Source organism: Ambystoma mexicanum, chromosome 5p (genome assembly GCF_040938575.1).
Source record: "Ambystoma mexicanum isolate Mex_15411 chromosome 5p, UKY_AmexF1_1, whole genome shotgun sequence".
In the NCBI taxonomy this organism is placed as follows: Eukaryota; Metazoa; Chordata; class Amphibia; order Caudata; family Ambystomatidae; genus Ambystoma; species Ambystoma mexicanum.
Window position 1 is genome coordinate 1,149,802,777 of NC_090930.1, and position 25,985 is coordinate 1,149,828,761.

Below are 25,985 nucleotides of genomic sequence, written 5' to 3' on the forward strand. Positions count from 1 at the left end.
AAATACAATTGCCGGTAAGCACTACTGAAAAGTCTATACTTTTTTAGGATTGAGTAGCAACATACTGCACAGTTACGCCATGTATGTAGCAAACCTGTACTAAATGTTTAGGTTAGTCTCCAAATTCTTTTTGTAGTGCTGTATCTTCACTACATAGGTCTTCAAATGAGTACTCTTCTGGTAGTGTCCTCCTCAGTTTAGACCACTTGGCTGCAAAGTCCAAGAGTTTTTCCCTTAATCCCTGTACCGTTATGTAGTCATCGAGTCTTACAAGCAAGGAGCAAATATTTCTAAGAGCATTGTCAGGTAGACTTTCATTGACATGTTTGGGATCCAGGCATGATATATCTGAGACACGAGATGAGTGGGTTTTAAAATTACTAGTTAGGCTTTGAATAATGTTGTCCATAATGACGTTATGAATACTAACTCTTAACCGGTCTTTAGCTAAAGGGAGCCCTTGTACTCATTCCAGGCATCCTCTTTTTGTGGGACACTCTCCCCTCGAGGTGCAGTTTCCACTCCTTCAAAACAGTCTCTTTCTTCCCAGCCCACATTGGCCCATTCTGCAAATTCTTCTGCTGCACAGTATACGGTATCAACATTTCTTGACTGCAACAAGTGCTTTTTTAGTGTCTGAGACCATTTGTTGTGCTTGGAGGATAGGATGTCCATTTCATTTGTCTGGAGATACTTAGATAATGGGGTTGTAGAATTAAATACTCAAAGATTTAACTGGGCTGCGAGCACAGTTTGGAATTTGCACAAAGCCTCAGCAAAGTTTAAAGCTTGGTAACAGATGTGTGAATTGAATTTATCTGTATTTCAACCAATATTATTGTGTGCAACAACCGCATCAATGAACATTGCTTTGTCTGGGTTATTAAAGGAGTCAAAAACTTTCCATAGTGCTGGATCCTTTGCCCACCACCTTGTTTCTCCTATTATTTGGACTATGCAGCCTTCCATAGATAGCTCATGCCACACATCCTTCCTTTTGTAGGACTGCACACAGTAGTTTAGCAGGCCAAAGACATGCTTGTGTCCCTTCTACAAGTAAAAGATGTAATACATGTGCATAGCATCAAACATTTATTTGACATGGGGATTACTTACTGAGCAAGGATGTGAGACAGTGTACTGGCCCTGCATACTGAACGCACAATTGGTTGAAATTCCAATGCATTTGCTTAGGTCAAGACCATTATCTTTAATAACACCCTGCACCAACTCAAACAGACCCTTTCCAGTAGACAAAGTGCAGTTGGTTACTGCTAGCAAGCGTTCATGTACAGTGTCTGTAACATATCTAAATATCATAGAGCTCTGATCAGTAACACTCACATCTTGGGTTGAGTCTATCTGAATTGAAAATAGTCCAGCTTCCAGTATTTCTTGACTGATTACCTTTTTTATCAGTTTGGAAATGGCTTCAATCACATACCCGACTGTGGTCTGTGACACGAAAGTCACAGGAACACCCCATCCTTGCCCAGTGTTGTTTTGGGATTGAAGGGCCTCAATATGGTCCCTTTAGAAGTCATTCATATTTACTTAGGAGCAGAAGGATTTCAAGGAAGTTGGCATGGTTCAGCTCTTCATTATCCAGCTCAAACATGGACTCTGATTTCCCACAAAAGCTGAGCCCCATGCTCCAATATGTCCCTCCTTTTTCTGATTTGCTCACTTCAAGCTAATATCTGTTGGTGGAAGAGCAGACTGCTTATGTCGACCCCTGAAGAGGTCATCATATAGGAATATGTGCACCTCTGATAACCTTGACTTGCATCATGTTCTATAATGCGCTGGTAAATAGGTCTCCAGTTTTTCATCCCACAGAAAAAAAGGACCACTCTCTCCACATTTAGTAAATGCCAAACAAACTGTGCAAAAAAGGGCCTTTTGTATTTCGGAGTAACTTAACCAATGCTGTTTACTCCCATCTTTCCTCCAAAATGATAACTCTGCCTTAATTTGTTTATGTTTGGAAGGTTGAATTGAATGCTTCTAAAAGAATTGGGAAAGTTGATCTGATGTTGGACGTTCAAACAAATGGTCTGCCACCTGTGGGTCTTCTTACCGTGGTCTGTGTTCCACACCCCAATTCAAGGAGTCTTCTGTATGTAGTAAAGCAGGTAAAGATTCTTCTGAATGACTAGTACCTGGCACTTCCTCTGGGGGGATGGTGTCTCCAATTCCATCAGGCAGAATTCTTTTTGCCACTTCCTCCTTGGGGACATCTTTAATTGTTTGTGGCAGACTGGCGGTGCCAATTCCTGGCAGTTCCTTTAGGGGGATGCCCTCTACTATTTCTGACAGATTGATTTCCTCTACTGCCTCCCTGGAGGCATCTTCAATTGGTTGTGACAGAATGGTACAACCACTGGCTGCCACTTCCTCTTTAGGGATGTTTTCTGCCTTTTCATCTGTGGAGTCATCTTCAATTTTTTGTGACAGACTTGGACCATAGGCTTCCACTTCCTCTGGGGGAATGTCCTTAATTATTTCGGACAGACCAGTTACTACCGCTGTCGGGGCATCAACAATTATTTTCGACTGACTGGTACCACTGGATCCCTCTTCTTCTTCTGGGGGGATGTCCTCCTTTCTTTCTGGCAGACTCATTTCTGCCACTTCCTCTGGGGTGGGGCATCATACAATATATCTGACAGACTCGTACTACTTCTTGCCACTTCCTCTGGTGGGATTTTCCCAGTTCTTTTGAACAGACTGGTTTATCTAACTGTCTCTATAGGGGGATTGTGTGGATCTTCAATTATTTCTGACAGTTTAGTTGCTGCTACAACTGCCACTGTGGGGATGTCCTCAATAATTCCAGAGACTCTGGCTTCACCCACTTTCTCTATTCCCACATCTTGAATCCTTGCTGATAATTCCAGTGAGGAACCAGGTTTAACACTTGTGTTTGAAGAAGATGCAAAGACACCTTCCACTGATGTCCCAGCGCTGCCACGTGGCTTTTTGATGGTCTGAATTGGAAATATATCTTCAGTTGTTTTGTTTTCTCTGACTTCTTCATCAGTCCACTTTTTCTAATTGTCTCGTAGCTTTTCAGCTCCTCCTTTGTTTTTCTTTTGTATATATTTCTGCCAAAAGATAACATTACCTTAATGGGACTCACTCTGGCCTATGTCACAGTCAGGCCAAACAACTTCATCATAGAGGAAACCTAGCCTGGTGGTCAGACAGTATATCCTAGAGATAGCACACACAAATATCCCACCTATCGCAACTAGTAATACCATAAGAAAAAACAAGTGTATTAAGGCATTTGACCAACCTCTACCGTAGGTCACAGTTTGTCAGTCTAGCTGACTTTTACTGTATGTCCCCAACAGTGCGTAAAAAGCAAATATGTTTCTCTGTGACTGTCTAACAGAGCTAGATCACTCAGCATAACGCACCAAATACATATAAAAAACTGTTGTCCCAGCAAAACAAAAAGAGGAAGGGGACTGGACACTAAGTTACCTCCCTCCTCCAAAAAGGGAACAATGTCTAGTTGGGTCTATAACATGCTGAGTGTTACAGTAACCAACTCAAGCACAATGGTGGCTCAAGAGAACTGGGTGCATTAATGCTATTTCTTCTGCTGATCTGTACATTGTATTATGGTCTGAAGTCTGTGGAAAAATGTTACCTAAGAAGGAAAGGCTCTATTATGTTGTGTACGCATAACATTTTCTCAAATTGATAAAATGCAAAGAATGCCATACACTATTGCATACATTATAGCAAGTGTAATCCTCTAGCAAGCACACAAAGGCGACATTTGTACAACCATTCTAATACCCATGCTTGTGTCCCCGCATTTGTGCCCTGCAATAGTAGTCCAGGTTTTTCTTATGTGTACGGCGCAGGGCAGGCACATATTATGGCTAGTTGGATTATACACCCCTCCCAAGAACACAACTTGACCAGACTGGAAAAGGTGGTCGATTGATTGCCCAACCCTAATCTAGGCCTGGAAAATCAGGATAGGAATTCTGCTGGTCACTGGTGCAAATACACACCTCTGAGGTGACAGCAGGTGGGCAGAGAGCCGCCAAAATGGCAGAAGTGTGCCAAACAGGACCACCTTACTGGACCAATGCCTTACAGGTACACAAACTAGCGGTTACTTAAGCACCTCAGTGCTGGGCTTCTCTGGCTGTTGGTGGCTGGAGTGGATACGTGAGGTTTTGTGTGGCTGAGAAAAACATAAAAAGAATAAAAATATAGAAACACTCACAGTATATATTGTATACATAGTGACGCTTTGAAACATTGGGGGTCATTACGACCCAGGTGTTAAGGGGTTAACGGCAGTGTAAAAGGTTGCGGCGCCGTTAACCCCTTAACGCCTTACTACGAGGTCCCTTTGCGGCTCCCGACCTTAACGGCTGGTCTGGACCAGCCGTTAAGGTAGGGACCCGCAAAGGGACCTTGAAGGTAATTACGGTACCGCAATTTGCGGTACCGTAATTACCGCCTTCCCCTTTCCCATTGAGCCCTATGGGGCAAAAATGGGAATGGGGAAGGGCCAATGGTAAATGGGGAATTACCGCCCCGCCAACCTTGGAATGGGGTGGTAATTCCCCATTTCACCATGGCGGAATCGGTAAGTTACCGGCGTTAACCATGGCGCTAATAGCGCCATTGGTTAATGCCGGGGTTTTAATAAGGGCCATTGTCTAGATGTGCAAGCGCCTTATAAATGCCCAATAAAAATAAAAATAAATACAAATAAAATACATACACCTCAGGCATGATTGTAACAAAGATATGAGTAGAAGGTAAAAGAAGGCCCTAGATATCAGGCATCATCCAAAAAACAGGTGTTATCCTTGCGGCTGCAGAGTGAAGAGCTAGCAGTGCACAACATATCATTCCAGAAATCAAACTAGTTTCACACGACATGTAAACTATAACTATTCCACAATTAATTGAGTCTTGATACAGCAGCATTCCTGCAGGGCACTGAGAAAACCCATTAATGTATTCATACAGCTTTGCTAGTGCCCTTACAGCTCTGTAAATGCCTAAACAGGACTGATGGTGCCAAACCGCATGGTTTTAAAAGTACTTAGTAAAGTTCCAAACAGCCCAAAAGGGCACACCCAGATTTACTAGTACCCACATAATTCTTTGCCAGCAGCTGCCCAGCTCTACTAACACACACCCAATTTTGATAGTACCCACACCCAACTCTGCTAGTGCCCACACCCAGCTTTTCTGTGCCCACAGTGATATGCTAGTGGCGTAATATCCTTGTTGGTGTGCACACAGATCTGTTATTTTCCCATGCTGCTGACCTAGTACCCGCACATCTTCACTGTTGCTGGCATCTCCACTTGTGTCTACATACCTTTGCCAGTACCCACATGCAGCTTTTCTAGTACCCACACTGCTGACATCTCCACTTGTGTCTACATACCTTTGCCAGTACCCACACACAGCTTTTCTAGTGCCCACACTGCTGGCATCTCCACTTGTGTCTACATACCTTTGCCAGTACCCACATGCAGCTTTTCTAGTGCCCACACTGCTGACATCTCCACTTGTGTCTACATACCTTTGCCAGTACCCACACGCAGCTTTTCTAGTGCCCACACTGCTGGCATCTCCACTTGTGTCTACATACCTTTGCCAGTACCCACACGCAGCTTTTCTAGTGCCCACACTTCTGACATCTCCACTTGTGTCCACAGCTTTTCTAGTGCCCACACTGCTGACATCTCCACTTGTGTCTACATACCTTTGCCAGTACCCACCAGCCTTTCTAGTGCCCACACTGCTGACATCTCCACTTGTGTCTACATACCTTTGCCAGTACCCACATGCAGCTTTTCTACTGCCACACCGCAATGCTTGTGGCACACACATGCTAGTCCCATACAGCTGTTATTTTCCAGATGCAGCTGTTCTAGTACCGCACATCGCCACCCGTGCCCACATAACTTTGCTGGTGCCCACACACAAGCACTCAACACTATTAAAGTCCCGTCCACATATCGCTGTTGCTGATATGGTCCACACAACCAGCTGTGTAGGTGTCCATACACTTTGGCTAGTGGCCATCCAACTCTTTTAGCATGGACCCAACTTTGCTAATGTCCACACGTACTTTGACTTATTCCCAGAAACAGCCCTGCCAGTGCCCACATAGCTCTGCTAGTGTTTTGAAAGCAGCGCCTCCTGTACTGGAGCATGCAATGTATTCCGAAAACGACTGTAATGAAATCATTTGGTGCATGTTATGTCTACAGTGCATTCTGGGTTTGGGCAACATCTAGTGCAGAGTAAGCCGATTAAAACAATTATGCAGCAAAATATAACATTTTTGCAAAAACCTGGGAATTCTGAAGCCATGAAATGCCCCTAGGGTATATAGACAAGCTGCATACGATTGAAGCATGCTGCACACATCGGGAAACAATGCATGTTAAAAAGCAATGCTTCTAGTAAGTGGCTCCTTCAAACAAGAATGCATGCAGCAGCCAGTGCATTTAGAGTGCATTCCACTTTCGGGAAGTGATGTCTGTTGTAACCATTGCGTTCGGAGACAGACTGCATGCTTTAATGAATACCTTCTTGCTAGTGTCTACAAACAGCTGTGTTATTGCCCGTGTAGTTCTGTTAGTGCCCACAAATCTCTGCTAGTGCCAACGCACAGCTGTGCTAAAGGGCATACAGCGTTTCTACTCTCACCCAGCACTGTTAGGGCCCAGCCTTTGCTCGTGCCACTGCCCTCACGGCTCCTAAAGAGCACAGTGTCTAGCAGGCATATCAGGTGCTGCTCTTACTTTACTGCAGGCCTCCACAACTGTATCCCCCAAACCCATGCCTGCGGAGAGAGGCTGTTTTGCATTCGACACTGGCAGCCCATGCAGCATTAAAACCTGCTTATTGGCAGCTCCTCCTCAGCAAACCCCAAGAGTCCTATTTCTCTGCTCATCATTTCTCAAGACACGGTATTAAGACACCATATTCCGCATTCAGACAGTGACTTGGTACCAATAGGGTCATGGTTCCACCAAATCAGGTGGCAAATGCAACCAGAGAACGCATTTGAACCAAAGAGCACACATGTTTTGGACCATGCGGGACCGGTTTAAGCAGGCAGGCGACAAAATCAATATGAAAACACTTTTAAAAAAGAATAGGAAACGCCTCGATGATAACGGAGGTATATCTATGGTAAATGGGCCACAGTGTTAAACCAGCTGTAGCCTGTGTGTGTGCTTAAACCAGAAAGGGCAAACATTTGTAGAAGACACGCCATGTTTTTTTTTAACCAGAAAGGGCACAGGTTTAAACCACACATGGACCTGTGGTCTAATAGGAGAGGGCACAGGTTTAAACCAGATAACGCTTTACTTTAAACTAGATAAGGGAGCCCATTTAGAGTGAACGTGTTTACACCAGTGAACAGAAGCATACACACTAGATATGCCATGAAAATAAACCAGGCAGGAAACGTGTTGACATCAAATACATGACACACAGACCTCAGTTGCACTCTCGCTACCTACTATTCTACTACTGGCAGGGCCCAACACACACATTGCTACTCCCCGCTTTCCCATTTAAAAACAAAAGTAATTCTAACCTTGTTTCGGAACTGTTATTTTAACCAGAACTAGAATGACTGAATGTAAGTTCTAAAGAATAGCCGTGGACACCCTCAACCTTTTTTAAAACATTTTTTTATCGTGGATGCTAATGGATTGCAAAGTAATGACCCATCCATATAGCCCAGCTTTCAGAAATCCAGTAAAAAAGCGATAAGGGGGAAAAACCATCACTGCCAGGGGCACAGGAAGGCCGCCACACATGAAACTTAAGAGCAAAGTGCTGCTGTATAGGAAGCCAGAGCGATGTCTGTAGCTCATTTAAGATGCAAATGATTGTAGTCTGGAATGTTCCTTTTCATGGCCTGTGTTTTATGGCTCATGTGAAACACATCTATTAATGTCGGATGGCGCCTTACACGCCCCAGTGCAATGGAGACATATAATGGTCATCTTTGTGATAGTGCTTTGCTGTCACTTAGCTCGCATCTCGGAGCTTCAAATCTCGTCAGATAATGATAAGTTATTTATATAGCGCCTTAATCTAAAGCGCTTTACAGAGCACATATTTACATATAATGTCACCCAACCGAAATTGTTACTCATTCATCGACCTCGGAAGGATGAAAGGCTGAGTTGGCCTTGCCAGGATTCAAACCTTCGACCTGCAGATCATGCTCAGATCGCAGCAGCAAGCGCTCAACCCGCTGAGCTATCTTACCTCTGCTAATAAGGGAACCAGCTCACAAGGGAGTCAATTGCTTTGCCTACCATCCCATGCTTGGTGGAGTGAGAAAGCCACATCTAGTTATCTGACCACACGTGTTACGTGATTTATACAGCGCTAAGATGTAGAACAGATCTATTGATATGAATGTAACATACATAACATTACCTACAAGCTTACGCCAAATGTACACCAGAATGAAGCATGACATTAATAGTGTTCTAAAATGAAGCAGATCTTATTCTATTAATGCACTTGGTATCCCGCTATTCCAGTGCACTGTCTGCTTGCATGGCCCCAGCTCTGCCGTGCATCTTGATTTCAGTTGATAGCACATCCCGACCCCTCCCCAAATCTCTGCCAGCTGCCTAAATTGTAGACCACAGTTCTCTCAGGAACGACTGGCAGACATCTCTGCCTCGTTCGGTACCCCCACAGTCCTCTCCCCACTAGCTGCGGGCGGCGGCGACCCCCGAGACAGTCCCCATTCAATGTTATGTTTCTATTTTACGTCCCAGCCATAGAGGTAGAAATGGGCCTATAGAAACCAGACCAAAGGGCGCAGGTAGGTGCGCAAGAGTGCATTTTCTGTGTATGTCTCATACCGTGTCCGTCATATTAGGGGGAGGGTAAAGAATAAGTAATACTGGAAGCCTTAATCGGCCCTAATAAGGTTCTCTGCATGGATGCTGTGTCTTCAAATTCACAATCATAAAAATGAAGAAGAAGCATTGCTCTGTAGAATATAAAGATGTGCTCGCCATCTGGGCAAGCAAGGACTGACGGCAGCACCAGACTGGGACAAAACAAAAATCCCAGGCAGAAAGCCTGTGGAGCATTTTGGGGGGGTAAGTGGTATCCTTTAAAGGACGTTGGAGCAGTAGCAATGGTAAAACGCCCGGCTGCACAATGCAGCTAGTCAATAAATGGGCCCACAAGTACTCTGTTGGGCTTGCCCATCAGCAGAGTTCTATTGGTCTATGTGCTACTGCAAGACTTTCTTTTGTTTATACCAAGGCCAATGTTATCATTATTATTATTATTATATTTATTGAGCATGGACTAGCTACGGGAAGCAATGTAGCACTTTACTAGTCATAGAGGGAAGCAGATGCAAGGGAATGGGGTGCACAGCGTGGGGGAGGGGTAAGACATTGGACAGCAAGGGATCTACAGCCAACCTGGGGCGGAAACAGGGGTGAGGGCCGGTCAATCATTTTAAGGGAGGTTCCGAGTGGACGGTGTGTGAACCTAGGTGTTAGGGAGGAGGTGGGTCTTTAACCCCTTCCAGTGTGGCCGTCTTTGCAGTGCTGGCCCTTATAATGGTCCAGAACCATTTATGGAATCAAAACCATGACCTAGAGGTTTTAGAATCCTGGTTAAAAAGGTTCCAGAGCAAAAGACCCCCTGGATAATTGCATCGTCCACCTTGTGGTGTGGCCCTCCTATGTGTATTGCCCTTTTAAGATGTGTCATGGCTGCATCATGACACGAGCTAATAAAAGGAGCTCCTGCATGCACGTGCCTCAGAACGGCAGCAGACTCCAAGAATGGGGCTCCTGTCTCCGTGTCTCATTTTGGTCTGCAGGCCCACACGTTGTGATCATGGTCCTGCGGCCCTGGCCTGCAGGCCCACACATTGTGATCACGGTTCTGCGGCCCTGGCCTGCAGGCCCACACATTGTGATCATGGTCCTGCGGCCCTGGCCTGCAGGCCCACCCTGTGTAATCATGGTACTGCAGATCCTGTTGACCTGGGACCCTCAGGTCTGCATGGTGCTCTGAGTCTGCCCAGGCCACTCTGCAACCAGGATGCTCCCGGCTTCACCGGTGCCCCTGCACCCCAGGCTGGTGTTTGGATTAGGAGGATAAGGGGTGTGTTAGAACACTTCTGCGGCTAACACTTAGCAGCTAGCAGATTTATTGAAAGGTGTACCCAGATATTGATCAGACGTTGGTCACAATACAGCAATCAGTGGTAACACTTCTGATGAGGCATGGACTCCTGTGAGAGTTGGGTCGGTTCATGTACACCAGCAGATTTGTTTTGCATCCCAGATCTGCCTGAGTCTCCTTTAAGGGCATATTTCTGCGGGTACGTGTGGGCAGCTTAGCGGAGGTTTGAGCTAGTTTGTTTTTCTTCTTGAGAATGCATAATTAAATAAATGACTTCAAATGCTGCAGGGAGGCAGAGAAGGGTGGAGAAAAAGAAGGGATAGTGTGGGAGTGGGTAGGTGGCCTAGCTAGAGGAATTAGAGTCCAGTGCATCTGTGATTGTAATCCAAATAAATGAAGCGATATCAATAGGTTAATGCGCTTGCCGCAGTTCACAGGTCTGAATCTGGGTAGGAATCACTGAGACTTGCGCCCTTTTGATGTTGATAAATTAAATATAGTTGGAGTGGTCAATCATGAGATGTCATGCTAGACACCCAGAATCCATCCGATCCCTTGATCATTAGAAAGCATGAGTACATTTGAGACTTATGCTATTGCTGTGTATGAGTTCATTGTAAACTACCCCAGAAAGGTCCATAGAGCAGGAAGTGAGTTAGTCACACTCTAAGCATGCATGATGTTGACACCTTCCTCCGGAACAGCCTCCCTGCCTCTCTGAAACTTGAGCAGAACTATATCTGGTTCTGGAAGCAGCTCAAGACTTTCCCCTTTGTTTCTGCCTTCTCTCTTCCACTCCCCTGCTGATCTCCTGTCTGACAATGCACTGGTTACCTGGCTACCCTCTGAACCACGGGCCCAGATCCCTGCCCTCCCAGTTGCACACCTGCACTGCCTCCTGGCAACCCTGCACTTCGGGCTGTATCTGCAACCCTACAACCCCCCCCCTACCTGCACTTATCTAACGCTTTTTTCTGCACTTAACCCTGCACTGCCACCTTCAGGCCGCACTTCTTGTTTTCAATGTTTGATCCCATGTCTTGCACTTGCTCCTCCTCCCCTTTCCCTGGGACTTCTCCCCTTCCCTCTCCCCTGCAGATGCGCGATCTCAATATCACTGGGCCTAGTTAGATCGTTCTTGTACCCCCTGTTCCCTTCCCCTGCCTCGTTGCGCCTTGAAACACTTGTTTACATGCACGCTATAAATAAAATATCATATCATGTCATGCAAGCTTCACTCGTCTGAGGTTGCTTTCACATGTATCTCCGAGGTGAGTAGTTACTGCAATGAGGGTAAATGGCTAACAGGTAACCACTGAAAGCAAACAGGGCTGATCCAGGCACTGTCACATGTAAAGCATGCATGACGCAGCCCACCGACATTGTTTATTAGACTGGTAGTACTTCCATGTTAGAATGTCAGCGCAGCCCTGTACCTGGGAAATAAATCACACATTCTTTGCTGTGAGTGCTTGCTTTTTAAGGGTCATGTTTTGTGATCGGAATTCAAATATTTCATTTTGCTTTCTCTTTCAAAAAAGCGGACGCCTTCAAGACCCTAGTCATGTAAACGGATGCCATTTTTCTTTTCGTTATTTGGTGACAGGAAAGGCTCCGACATTTTCAACTCACTGTTTAAGCAGAATTTCATTACCATAAAACTGACATTGGGCCTCATTCCGAGTACGGCGCTGACCAATGGCGCTATTAACGCCTTGGTTGACGCCGTACCCGGACCGGCAGCGCCTTGGTGGATGGCGTAATTACCGCCCCATTCCAAGGTTGGCGGGGCGGTAATTCCCCATTCACCAAGGCTCTTCCCCATTCCCAAATGAGCCCCCATAGGGCTCAATGGGAATGGGGAAGATGCAAATAACGGTGACCGTTCATTACGGTCACCGTTATTGGCTTGGAGGCCCCTTTGCGCCCTCGACTTTAACACCTTCTCAAAGCAGGCGTTAAGGGCGAGGGCGCAAAGGGAACTCGGAGTATGGCGGCAAGGGATTACCGCCACCGGTCTCGTTACCGGTGGCCGCTATCCCTTACCGCCATACTCGGAATGAGGCCCATTAACTTTAGATAACTCCAACGTACAAATGTTTTGAACGTTTGAATGAGAAAAAAGTTCGGACTGATCGATTCAACCAAGACCATTCCTAGCCCAGGTGGTCCCGTATTCCACTTTTAAGAGAATAGAAGCATGCTGTCCAAAAAGGCGCTTCTACCCAAATTCGAAATCTCTCGAAACTCACCTAATATTGTGCTCAACAATGGGCAAGTTCAGCTACGAAAAAGGCAGAATAGGGGTGAACACGTTCCTCGTTTCCACTGCAAAATGGGGACGGCTTTGATTTAAAGGTTGTGAAAAAATAAACGAGTGTAGCCCACCTGCAGATAATGGATTCTTCTTATCTTATAAGGTAACGTGAACCAATGGAACAGAAAGATCATACCATATAGGTGAGGTGTGGGGGCACAGGGTTGAAGATTTCAAACTCTTATTTTCAGTGAGTAATACCACAACTATTGCCATAGTTTATAAAACACCATCAATATTATGGTGGGTTTAAAAAGAGCAAGACAGAAACCCTTCTACTATATAATGTGAGGTTAGAACAGGCCATTTCAGTTAACAAACCACATGTGACACCGCACCGCCTAGTGGCCGCCCCTGGAAGTTCACTGAAAGATCAGAGCCACAGAACAAAGAACTATGGGTATGGAGCCATGAAGAGAAAAGCTTGCATGTTTGCTTCATATGACAATCATAACATTGGGCCTCATTACGAGGTTGGAGGCAGCCATGGCGCTATTAGCGCCATGGCTGCCTCCAAACTCGTTCCGACTCCGCCCTGGTGAAAGGAGCAATTACCGGTCCATTCCAAGGTTGGCGGGACCGGTAATTCCCCATTCACCAGGGTTATTCCCCATTCCCATTGAGCCCCTAAAGGGCTCAATGGGAATGGGGAAGGTGCTAATAACGGTACCGCAAATTATGGTACCGTTATTAGCTCCAGAGTCCCTTTGCGGGTCCCAGGCGTTAAGGGAGGACCCGCAAAGGGAACTCGTAGTAGGGCGGTAAGGGATTACCAGCACCGGTGCCCTTACCAGTGCCGGTAATCCCTTACCGCCCACCTCGTAATGAGGCCCATTGTCTTAAAGGGCAGTGGTATTTCATACAGAGCTTTATCAGCCCAACCCTGAAAGATGTCAAGGATGCAACAACCACATTCGCGTATCACCCTCATTGAGGATCAACAGTGTGGTGCAGTTGACATCCTTGTGATTTGCCAACATTTCCGAATCGCAACATATTGACGCAATGCTGTTAATACAATGGTGGGTTTCAAATTTTACCATAAAATGTGAGTGTAGAATAGAGCATTTCAGACAACAAGCCATGTGTCACAGGGCTATCTAATGAGCGATGGCTTAGTTTAATCAGTATTTGTGAGCAAATATGAGTGATCCTCTTTGTTTAGTCCGTGGACTACTTTCACAAAAAAAGTAAACAGTGTCAATTGTCAACATTGTCAGCTGTTCTTTATAGGCAACAGCCTTTGAAACCCAGTACGTCTGCACAAAATTTTACATTATTTTAAGATCAGCATTTTGGAAACTATAATGTATCTTCATGTGAAACTCCACATCAATTTCATAAATCGATTATGTTATCCTAATGAGTAACGTCATTTCTATATGTAAAATAATATTTTTGTACAACCTACCAAGTAGGATACAAAAGTACTCGACTTCCTGCTTGCAATAACTACTTAGTATCGCTTGGTGGGTTGCTTATTTACAGAACATTGGGCCTCATTACGGGTTTGGTGGTATCTGGGTGGTAAAGCCATCCAGATACCACCAAACTGTATTACAGTTACTGGCACTTGGTCCAGAGTTATTACCAGTGGATTACGAGTGCTAGCAACGTTTGTAAATCCCAATTCCAGGGAGTCCCATTGGACTCCATGGGGGGTGGGGGGGGTTTGCCTGTATTACCGGCACTGGTGATACAGGTGTCGGTAATGCCCGTGAATTTTGCCAGTTAGGTGCCTTACTTACCTCCAGCTGTTAGCTGTAGGTAACGAAGGTGTCCCAACTGCAAACGTGTAGTTGCCCGGTGCAGTAATGTGCTGGGAAACATTATTACCAGCCCGTTATTACCGCACAGGCCATCTTGTGCTGAATTAAGAATTTCAACTATTGTGATGACTAGATATGTTTTAACAGTGGCATGTCTTTGCTGTGTCGTCTTTGTGGCGCGGGTCCTTACCTCAATTACTTTGCATCGTCGCTGTTAACAGTGATCTAAAGGTGGTGAAGGTAGGTTGGTGCTAGGGAGGCGGGTGGGGAGTGAATGGGGAGCACATAGGGAGTCGACATGTAAGCGGTGGGGCAGAGTGTGCTGATGAAGAACAACCCAGAAGGGACAGGACACTGAGGAATCTGTGGGAACCTGAAGGTAAGCGAAGGTGGAGCATTGAAACAGGAGAGCGACTGAAGAGGGGATCATGGGAGCAAGAGGCAGGGAGTGGGGATGAAGGGGACCCCAATTCAAAACCGCGGGTTGGGTTGTGGCAAGGAGGCAGGCAGCAAAGAGAAAAGCTCAGAGGTGCTTGTTGCACAGAAAAGACCTGCGCACTGAATACCTATGGGTAGAGACATGGAAACATTTTAACATCTCTCTCTCTCTCTCTCTCTCTATCTCTCTCTCTCTCTCTCTCTCTCTCTCTCTCTCTATATATATATATATATATATATATATATATATTTATATATATGAAAGGAAATATATATATAAAATAGGGACATTTGTGGCTGTGTGTGTCCATTCGAAATGTACAGCATACTTCCCAACGTGGTGCAAACCCGAAATTTGGCATTTGGGTAGGTTCCATAGTATCGACAAGGTAATGAGTATAAAATATACCTTTTTCAGATTTTTCTTTTTTTTAAAGCGGTCTGCAATGCTTACCCCTGTCATATGGCTCTTCGCATCGTAGTTCTGCCGTAGTCCTACTTTCATTGCTCCTAAAGTTCAGCAGTTCATTGTTCCTAAACTTTCCACACTATCAGCATTCTTAGCAGCACTCACTTTTGAAGTCATGCAGGTGACACAAAATGGTGCTTTTGTTGTACAGAAATACTGATGATTTAATCTTTATTCGGCTCAAAGCCATAAACAAACACATGAATATAAAAGTCATAGATAAGTGCAGAATGTAAATAAAATAAGTTAAGAACAAGAAGATTTACAAAGATTTACAAACAGTTTTCATTAAAAAAAAGTAACCACGTGATAATAGTACAGGAGAGAATAACTTGCAGTCCTACATGACCATTACTCCAAAGCCCCTTCACTTAAAATGAATATATAGACCAAATGAAATACAATTACAAATGCAGTCCCCCCCAAGCACATAGTTCCCACTTGATCTTTAGTCTCACCAGCTATGCCCGGTAAATATATCTGGCAACACTACAACGACCAGGGGGATCTTCGTGAATTAGCCAAACAGGAAAATGCATCAGACACAGTCATTATCCCTGCCGCTCTCAGGATTGGCTTCATATACAAAGACTATAATGCCTTAGATTTATCACAAAAGATTAGAAAATGAAATACAGTCTCTATGGCAGAAGCACATAATGGACACATGCCTGTTCCGCCCCTCTTCCAAGATTTTGTGAAGGATGCCACTCCCAAAATCCCCAAGTGAAAATCAAGATACAGAGCACCTGCATATGGGGAAAAGTCCAGGTATGTTTCATAGCCAAAGTCATCTTTCCGACTTAGATAGATATGACCCAATTTCAACTACTTGCAGTTCGCTATCATAATACTTCTACTATGCACTGTCATTTCTTTCCTGACCCTGACAGACAACTATATTAATCAGTGTTGGGTTTAACTTAACTCTTTTTCATTTAGATCCAACAGAGAAATCCTCACATGTTTGGCCCACATTAGGCCCCTGCCCCCATTCAGATTTAACAAGTGAACAAGAGCAGCACGTTATTCAGACAGAGATGGCATGAACCATAATCTCAACCAGTTCACCACTGGTTTCATTTGGAGTTCAATGTTAATTGGGCACAGGTCAAACTACATATGCATGATGGCATTTGGAGACCCCTGATTGGAAATAGTAAGTTTTCTCAGAAACTTGTTTTAGCTTTGTCTAGTTCGGGAACCTTTCCATAACTCCATATTTCAGCACCATTGGTTGCTGACATAGCTGCCTGCTTCTTGTAAACATTTATAGCCGGTGCAATACCTCTTCTACCATGACTATTAAAGAATGTTCTGACTTCCCCCACTGTATTTTTCCAGGTTTGCACAAGCCTTTGTAACCTGTGAGGACCCAAACCCATTTCTGTTAAACCTGACCACCAGGTACTCATAGAAATTGACCTTCTCGAGGACATGACCACCTACTCTAGCCATTACTTTGCGAGGCTTTGCATATTTTGGCTAGAACACCATGGATTTGGTTTTTCCTATATTTATGGTAAGCAGAGGGTAGCCATATTTCCTCACAAATGACTCCAATGATGCCTGAATGCCCTCTAGTGATGTTGTGATGAGCGCAACATCGTCTGCGAAGTAGAGCGCTGCACATATTTCAGAGATTAATTTAAGTGTGTCACCACATTCCTTGCACAGGGTATTGTAAGGAAGCCATGGTATCAATAGTAGACACAAACACAATAGATGAAACCTTTATTGTTGTACTTTTGTTGGGTTGGTAGAATTCCTAACTGACCCCAACTCTAGAATGGGAGTAGTCTCGATCATTAAACAAATAACAAACAAGTCCAAGTCAGTCTAGTCGAAATATAAAGGCCTATACTAAAAAACAAACCTTGCCCTCCTTCTCAAAATGACAAATGTGTTAAGGGAATACAAAAGGAAAAATAGTGTCTCAAAATAAATTTCAGAATGGCTTAGGTAACAACTCCCTTCCCTATGTTCAGCAGCACAGGGTCTAGAGAGTTTCTTAAAAAGGGTAGGTGGATGGCACAGTTCTACCAGTCTTGCACACTTTAGCTTACTGGTACAAATCAATAGTTCAGGCTTGTTCTTCAAGCTTTTGGTAGTTCAATCACTTCCTTAGGCTTCATCCGCCTTGTCATAAATACACAGTTCTACTCTTAACCTTTATGTTGCTACACTTCAACACAGGCTTCCCTCTCCCGGGCTTTAGCCTGCCTCTCTTTTCACATTTATTTTTTCTCTTTATCACAGTACTGCACAGGCTTCCTTCTGTCGGGCTCGAGCCTGTCTATTCAGTTTGTGGGGGTTCCCTTCCCCACATTTTGTCCTTATATCTTTTCACTGTCGAAGACTTTAGAAACTGCAAGGATTTTACATAGTCCTCTGAATGACCACTTCAACCTCTCTTTAAACAATTAACAATCTTCCTAATCTTGCAACTGCAATGCCTCTGGTACTTGAAGTTTCTTATTCAACTTTCTTTCGGGATCGCAATGACTTTCTTGCTGTTGGTTCCCATTTTAATACACTTCAACGCTGAACATTTCTCAGAGACTTTCGAATGTGCGATTCTGCCTCACAGGACCACTCTGTTACTTTGTATACTTTCCTTACACATTTCAACAATTGTTCTTTCCATTATGTGTTTTATCAGTACACGCTCAGCCTTCAACTTGTGGGTTACATTAACTTTTGGTTTAACACAAACTGGGCTTTTGTTGCCTTCGATAACTTGCTGGTCATGTTAATTGATCATCTTTCATCAACGACTTTCGTACAGCAGTCAAGGCTGTTACCAATGCCTCCTCTGCAACTCCCCAATGTTGCTGTTCACCTTGGAGTGTAGCAGGCCGCTTTGAAGCACCTTGAAGGGTTCTCTCGTCCGCTCACTCGGTTTCAGTCTTGCAATGTTTACGGCTTCCCAAAAGTGTGGAATTCTCACCTGGCTCTCTCATTCTTCCCAGCTTCCGATCAGCCCCATAGCCTTCCAAATTCCATAGCCTGCTTCTCATCAGCCAAGAAAGAGCGGCTCATTCTCGTACCCAGCCTCGCTCAGCATGTGCCAGTGCGTGCCACCTTTTAGCCTGACAGGGAGTGTTAACAAGTGGCAAGTGTGTCTAGTTAGAATTACGTGCCTGACTCTGCCTGGTCTCATTAAAGGGACAAAGCCATTACAAGCCAGTAGAGGTAATATTTCGGGCCTCATTTTGCATGTTCCTCGGCTTGGTAGTGTTGTCAATGTGAAGTGGGGAGGAACTAATGGAGTTGTAGTTTCCCACAAAATAAACAGGGATAGAGTTTAGATGGGTTGAGGAAAAAGGGGGATAACATGTCTCACCATAAGGTGCTTTTCCTCCCATGCCTGAGGACCGCCTACCGAGGTGATCCTCCCTCGCTTGTTTACCCCCAGGGTCGGGATCCAAAAGTGATGGCCTTTCCCTGCCCCCCTGAGTATGGGATGCCCACGGACTAGATTATAAAACACCCTCTGTTTTTTTCAAATACCCCTATGACATGTGGACGAATCTGTTGCACAGGGGAACCGGGAAAGGAAATCATCGTTGCTCTGATCTTTACCTTTCTGATGTTCTACTGTGAAACAGTATGATTGTAAGTCCAGAAACCATTGCATAACATGTGGTTTGGATTCCTTTCACTGACTTATCCAGACAAGGGGAGAATGGTCAATAACAAGGATGAATTTTCTTCCCAAGAGTTACTATTTGAGATAAAGGATGGCTCATTTGATGGCTAATGCTTCTAAATCTAACACTGAATAGTTCTTCTCTCTTGGAAATAAATTGTGACTGGCAAATACTATAGGATGTTCTAAGCCATCATGTATTTAGGACAATACAGCTCCAGTCCAGTCAGAGAGATGTCAGTCTGAAGATTAAACTCTTTTGAGATGTCTGCCACTTTTAATATGGTATTCTGAAATACATTTTGTTTTAAACTCTTATAACAGACTTCATCCTCATCAGTCCAACAAATCTTTTGAGGTTCAGCGTTTATTAGCTTGTCAGTCAGTCTCAATGTTTTTTCTGAGAAATTAGTGAGAAAACTGTGGTAGTATTCAATCACACCCCAAAATGCTCTCAGGTCTCGTTTGGTCTTGGATGTTGGTGCATTTAGAACGCCTTTTATTTTCTCTTGCTGAGGCTGTATACTACCATTTCCTGCAAAAAAGCCTAGATATTTTACAGCCGATTGAGCTATCTTACATTTTCTAGCGTTAGGTGTCAGACAGGCTTTTTGTAGGGTTCTCATAATGGTGTAGACATGATAGAGATAGCCTTCCCATGTTTGGCTATTAATAATAATATCATCAATATACAGCCCGCAGAAATCAGAATAGGATTGTAAAATCCCATCCATTAGCCTTTGGAAAGTCGCTGGTGCACTGTGTAAACCAAAGGGTAGGACCGTGAATTGGAAATGTCCTATCAGTGTTGAAAAGGCTGTATTTTCTTTGTTTGGGTCATGTAAGGTAACCTGCCAGTACCCTTTAGTTAAATCCAATGTTGACAAGAAAACTGCATTGCCCAATTTGTCTATCAGGTCATCTATACGAGGCATGGGATATGCATCAAAGGCTGAGATGGTGTTAACTTGCCTAAAATCTACGCATAATCTCAAGGTTTGGTCTGGTTTGGTCACCAATTCAATGGAAGATGACCAAGGACTCGAAGAAGGCTCGATAACTTTAGCCCTGAGCATACTTTCAACTTCGTCAATAATTATCTTTTTCCTTGCTTCTCGGAGTCTATAGGATTTTAAGTGAACTACCCTCCCCAGTGGTGTTTGTATATAATGGTAAATTCCATATACCCTCCCTGTAGTCTCGCAAAATGCATCAGGAAATGCAGAAACAAGATTGTTCAAACTTTCTTTCTTATCATTGGGGAGTTCTTGGGCTATAACCTCTACATTATCAATTTTTTGTGTGCCAAACAAGAATAAATAGGAGTGTGGAGGATGCTGGATTTTCCTTCCACTTCTTTATATATGATATGATATAATATGATATGATATGATATGATATGATAGGGCATTTATAACGCACCTATACAAAGGTGTTTCTATGCGCAATGAGGTTGACGTGGTAGATATGAGTCTTTTGGCATATGTCTGATTTGGCTACTTTCTAATTGCATGTTCCCATCTGTTCCAATACCTCATAAGGCCTGTACCACTTCGAGATTAATTTATTCCCCAAAGTTGGCAAGAGAACCAGAACTTTTTGACCCACTGAAAACGTTCTTAATGAAAGAGTCTGTTGGTACTGAGCTTTCCCCATGTGGGTATGGACTAAAGATCTAACTAGGTTCATGTGTTTTTGTAACCGATTTGCGGTTTGAGACAGTGGTATTGGGGCCTCCTCTCTCTCTTCCCAGGTTTCACTGAGCATGTCCAAGACATCCTTTGACTGTCTGCCATACAGTAGCTCAAAGGGTGAAAATACAGTAGATGCTGGAGGGGTTTTGCTCACAGCAAATAAGGCCCATTGAATCACGCAATCCCAATCTTTCCCGCCTTCATCAACTAGTATTCTTGTAATGGTTTTCAGAGTCTTACAAAATCATTCTACCAATGCATCTGTTTGAGGGTGATAAACTGAGGTTCTTAACATAGTGATATGAAGTATTTATTTAACGTCTTCCATGAGTTTACTCATAAAATGTGTTTAATGATCTGTTAGAATTTCTTTTGGGAACCCGACCCGGTACAAAAATGGTAGCAGATGTTTTAATATTTGCTGGGTTGTACTATTTCTCAAGGGGAAGGTCTGAGGATACCTTGTAGTGTAGTAAACCATCGCTAAGACAAATGTATTGCCCAATGTAGATGTTTCAAGGGGTCCAATGATGTACATCCCGATTCAGGAGAATGTGACATCTATTATAGGTAGTGGATTCAAAGGAGCAGGTGAAGGAATATTTGTGCTGGTCTTTTGACATATCTCACATGTCTGCACAAAGTCTCAATATCAGTATATATTCCTGGACAATAAACCTTCCACTGGTATGTGCTTGGGTTTTAACTTATCCTAGATGTCCCCTGTTAAATGTGAGTGGGCCATTTCCAGAACTATTTTCCGATGGGTTTTGGGTATTTCCAACTGAGTTTTACATGGTCCTTCCCCAGAGGTTTCCCTTCGATATAACAGTCCCAGTTTTAAAAAGAAGAAGGGACCTCCTTTATCATTGCCTTCAGATTCTGAGATTACTTGTAAGAAAGCCTCTGCTAATAATTGATTGTTTCTCTGAGCAAAAGCCAAATTTGGAAGGACAGTTGGTTCGTCATCATGGCTAGTATTGATGTTAGGTCTTTCATCAGCCTGTACAAAACCTAGATCTCTTCTCTCCTTCACTTTCTGTTCGGTCTCTTCTTTTGACTGGGGAAGTACGGCCCTTTCAAGAATCCCTTGTGCTATTTTATCCCCATAATGAATGTCAAATGGTGTTTCCCCATGATTGTGTAAAGGCACTTTATAATCTGCCCTGAAATCTGGATTAATAACTCCTGCAAGTACATCCAGTCTGAATTTCCAAGCTAAACCAGATTTGGGGGCTAGTCTGATGTAGCATCCAGGGCGGTATCAGATCTAAGTCAGTGGGAATCATACTCCTTTTCCCTGGAGGAATGGATACTTCCCTAATACTGCAAATGTCCAATCCAATAGATCCTTTTGTAGCTACAGTGGGGTTTGAGGCTCAACCACTTAGTTGTTGAAATGTTCAGTTTCCCCAGTTCATTTCAATTGAGTTGCATCCCACACCTGACACCATATATAAGGAAAGCACGGTATCAATAGTAGATACAGACACAATAGATATAAGTTTTGAAAACCTTTATTTTGGTACTTTGGTTGGGTTCTTAGAATTCCTAACTGGCCCTAACTCTAGAATGGGAGTAGTCTTGACCATTAAACAAATAACAAACAAGTCCAAGTCAGTCTAGTCAAAATAAAAAGGCCTCTACTAAAAAAACTAACCTGTCTCAAAATAAATGTCAGAAGGGTTTGGGTAACAACTCCCTTCCCCACGTTCAGCAGCACAGGGTCTAAAGAGTAACTTAAAAAGGACAGGTGGATGGCACAGTTCGATCTGTATTGCATACTTTATCTTACTGGTACAATTAATCAGTTCAGGGTTGGGCTTCAAGCTTTTGGTAGTTTAATCACTTCTTTAGGCCTTGTCCGCCTTGTCATAAATATACAGTTCTACTCTTGACATTTACTTTGCCACAATTCAACATAGGTTTCCCCCGCCAGGGTTGAGCATGCCTCTCTTTTCACATTCACTTTTTCACTTTATCACAGTTCTGCACAAGCTTTCCTCGGCCAGGCTTGAGTCTGTTTATTCACTTTGTGGCGGTTCCCTTCCCCACATTGTGTCCTTATATCTTTTCACTGTCCAAGACTTTCCAAACTGCAAGGATTTTACATAGACCTCTGCATGACTACTTTGACCTCTCTTTAAACAATTCAGCAATTAACAATCCTCCTCATCTTGCAACACAAAGGCTTCTTGGTACTTGTCCCATAAGAAACTGCTAAAGGGGAAAAAAGATGACTTTCTAAATTCCCAGCGGAACAGTTTAGTTAATTCCCATGAGAATGGGATAGCAGAGAATTTTGGAAATTGGTCTCTGGGGCTGGACTTAATGAAGGATCGATGCTGCAAAACAGCATTACACCAGATGACTGGTGCAGGAACTTTTCATAACTTTATGGAGGGGATCAGGACCATGATGTAACGGTTAGACCAGCTACAGACTGGAACCAAAGAGGAAACAGGATGGAGGGCCCACTCACTATTGGTTGGAAGTTGTGATTGCAATAAACTCCCAAAGGCGTGAAAAGGCATATGGTCCGGATAGAGTGGGTGCAGATTTCTTTATTGATGAACCAGTTATTTGGGATCTTGTCCTTTGGAAAGGTTTCACTACATGCATACATATGAACACTGTCCCTCCCTCATGGAAGAATGCAGAAATCATCCCAGTATATAAAAAGAGTGGGAGAGAATCCCCGGCAAACTACAGGCCAATTTCTCTGCTCGACACTACTGGAAAAATCTCTACAAAGTTATCCTAAAACATATACAGAAGGAAGTAGGTCAATGAGGATAATGTCATCCATACTATACAGGCGGGGTTCCAGAAAGGCAGGGACATGGTGGATCAAAGCTTGTGTTTGTTTATGATCATGCAGAAATACGCTGTCCCGAGGAACATGAATTTATATGCTATCTTCATTGACCTCTGGACGGCTTTCGATGGGGTCTCGGGCAAGAGGTTATGGTAGGTTCTACAAAGTCAAGGGATGCCTTCTATTCTTTTATCTATAGTGCAAGCTCTGTACACTAAAAACAGAGCTAGAGTTTGCTAGAGGCTAGCAAGAGAGGTCACACAGCTGTTTGATGTAACCAAAGGGGTAAGCCAGGGCTGTGCCATAGCAACGCTCCTATTCTATATTTATATTGAAAAAATTATTACTACTGTGAAAAACCAGAGGGTGTTTCACAACCTAGTCCCTGTGGATCCTGTACTCAGGTGGCCAGGGAAAGTAACAGTAACCCACAATTTTAAGGTTGCGTGTGTGTCGATAAAATGCGTAATGGAAAGGACAATTGCTGAAATGTGAACGCATACAAAGTAAACAGAATGGTCCTGCGAGGCGGGATCGCACATTCGAAAATCTCTGTGAAATATTCTGAGATGAAGTGTATTAAAACGGGGACCAAAGGCAAGAAAATAACTGTGATCTGGAAAGAAAGTTGAATAAGTGAAAAGCAAAGTATGTGAACTCTGAAAGAGGTCAAGAGGGCAGAGTTAAACAGAATATGAACCTACAAGTAAACTATGATAGGTTATTTATTTATTTTTATTTTTTTTTGTACAGTTTCTTATGGGATCTAGTGGCACACGAGTTCACCCTATCACCAATAATGAAGTACTCACACAAATATGTAAATCCTTATACAAATATTTTAAGGAATAAGAGTACTATTGCAGCATTTTGTTTTTCACTAAATTAGTGTATGGAAAGAGAATGTTGTTGTTTTTTATTGTTTGATAAAGGAATGCTTCATATATGATGTGAGAAAAGTGTGACATTCCACATAACAATCTGAGTTTAATGTTTCAAAAAGGAACACATGAAACTGAAGGGGGTAGTTTAGAACTTCTTTTGTGCGACATATTTTGTGAAGATAGTTGGTTCCCAAAAGAAATATTTCTATATGCTACCCTAGCGACCACTATGTTAGAAGTAGGCACCATGTGGCTCTACAGATGTTCCGAACAACAACTCCCATGATCCCCTGCCACTGATGTGATGACTAAGGCCGATGGGTGTTGGAGTCCAACATATCTGGCCAGCCAAATGTTGACTGCAGCTGCACTAGATGGATGTGCACAAAACTTGCATTATTGATTAGATGCGACTCCAACTGGTAATCCACTTTTGGTCTGCAGAAATTCCATCCATAAGAACGTTTTGAGAACATTTTCAATTAAAAATTGAAAAAATTAATATATATTGACAGTGGGTCGCTGGACACTCCTGAAGCCAACATCAAAATGTGAACATTGCAATGTGAGGGAGGCCAGGCAGAAAGTTTAAATTTGGCATACATTGTGGACCTGCCACGAGGTTCACACATTTGGGGGTAAATATGGGGTGAGGTTTGGAGTGTATATTTCTTTCCCCTCTGCCATGAATGGGTGCCACAAAGTAGATGGGCATGCCCCAGAGACATATATGATTGCCCCCAAAATGAATAGTTGAAAAACCCAGCATCATTGCAAAGTCCACAAATGAAAGGGGGTGGACCTTTTGGCTTCCCCCATATTTGGAACATATCCTACTCCCACCCAAGTGTTGGCTCAAAAGCTAAACTTCATAAAGTTTCGCCATTAAAGGCTGCCAAAGTGACTATTGGTTAAAACTATGTAAATGTAAATTAAAAATATACTGCGTCCAGAACCCCCCTGCACTCAGCAAAATAAAATTGACCATTTGAATTGTGTACCCCTCGCCCAATTCCCTGCCCCTATTTGAACCGCTCTGTCTGTGCCCCAAGTGTTTTCTTTCTCCTGTTCTGTCCAACAGGCTTTTGGCCCTGCCTGGACCTACCCACGCCCTCCATAAGCACCCATGTCCTGAGCACATCTCTGCCCACTAAACATAGAGTGTCATGGGGTAAAATACGACCCCAGTTGCTGTTCTGTAGCGTGGCCTCGGTCGCGAGTTGCAAACTATTCATACTGTGGGTGGGTTATTTCTTATAGGACATAGCCGCAGGCCTTGTCCTGTGTGCTGCACCCATTGAGCCTATCCATTAGCGAAGCGCTATAGGTACTGACGCTAGGGGTGCTGCAAAGATGCCATTGGCAGACTCCAGGCTCTTTGTGCATTATCCCATGGAATTGCTATGAGTTGTATCCTTTGTGTACAGACATGAGGGTGTGGTATATATGGTACTGCCATTGTCCATGCCCGTGTGCAGCACCCAGGGGACAGGGCATACTGTTGGTAGAGGTAATACACTCAGGGCATGGCTCAAGGTCTTGCCTTTGGCACCATGCCCAGAGGGATCTACGTGATCTCTGTGCGCTCTTTTATTTTGAATACGAAAATGCCGAATCCTAAAACACAGTGATGGCATCGATCACACTGTACCGCATTCCCCTACCCGCAACCTGTCGCACCTTACTTACTTTTCCTTCCGCGTACCTATCTTCTTTCCTTGGCCTCGCCCCTCCCGCCTCCCTGCGA

At 43.8% G+C, this 25,985-nt stretch overlaps 1 protein-coding gene across 3 annotated transcripts in view; it reads left to right on the forward strand.

Moving 5' to 3' along the window:
• LOC138481461 (glutamate decarboxylase 1-like) overlaps window positions 1-25,985 on the forward strand; it is a 719,240-nt gene that overhangs the window by 282,363 nt on the left and 410,892 nt on the right. The gene's annotated exons all lie outside the window — the stretch shown is intronic.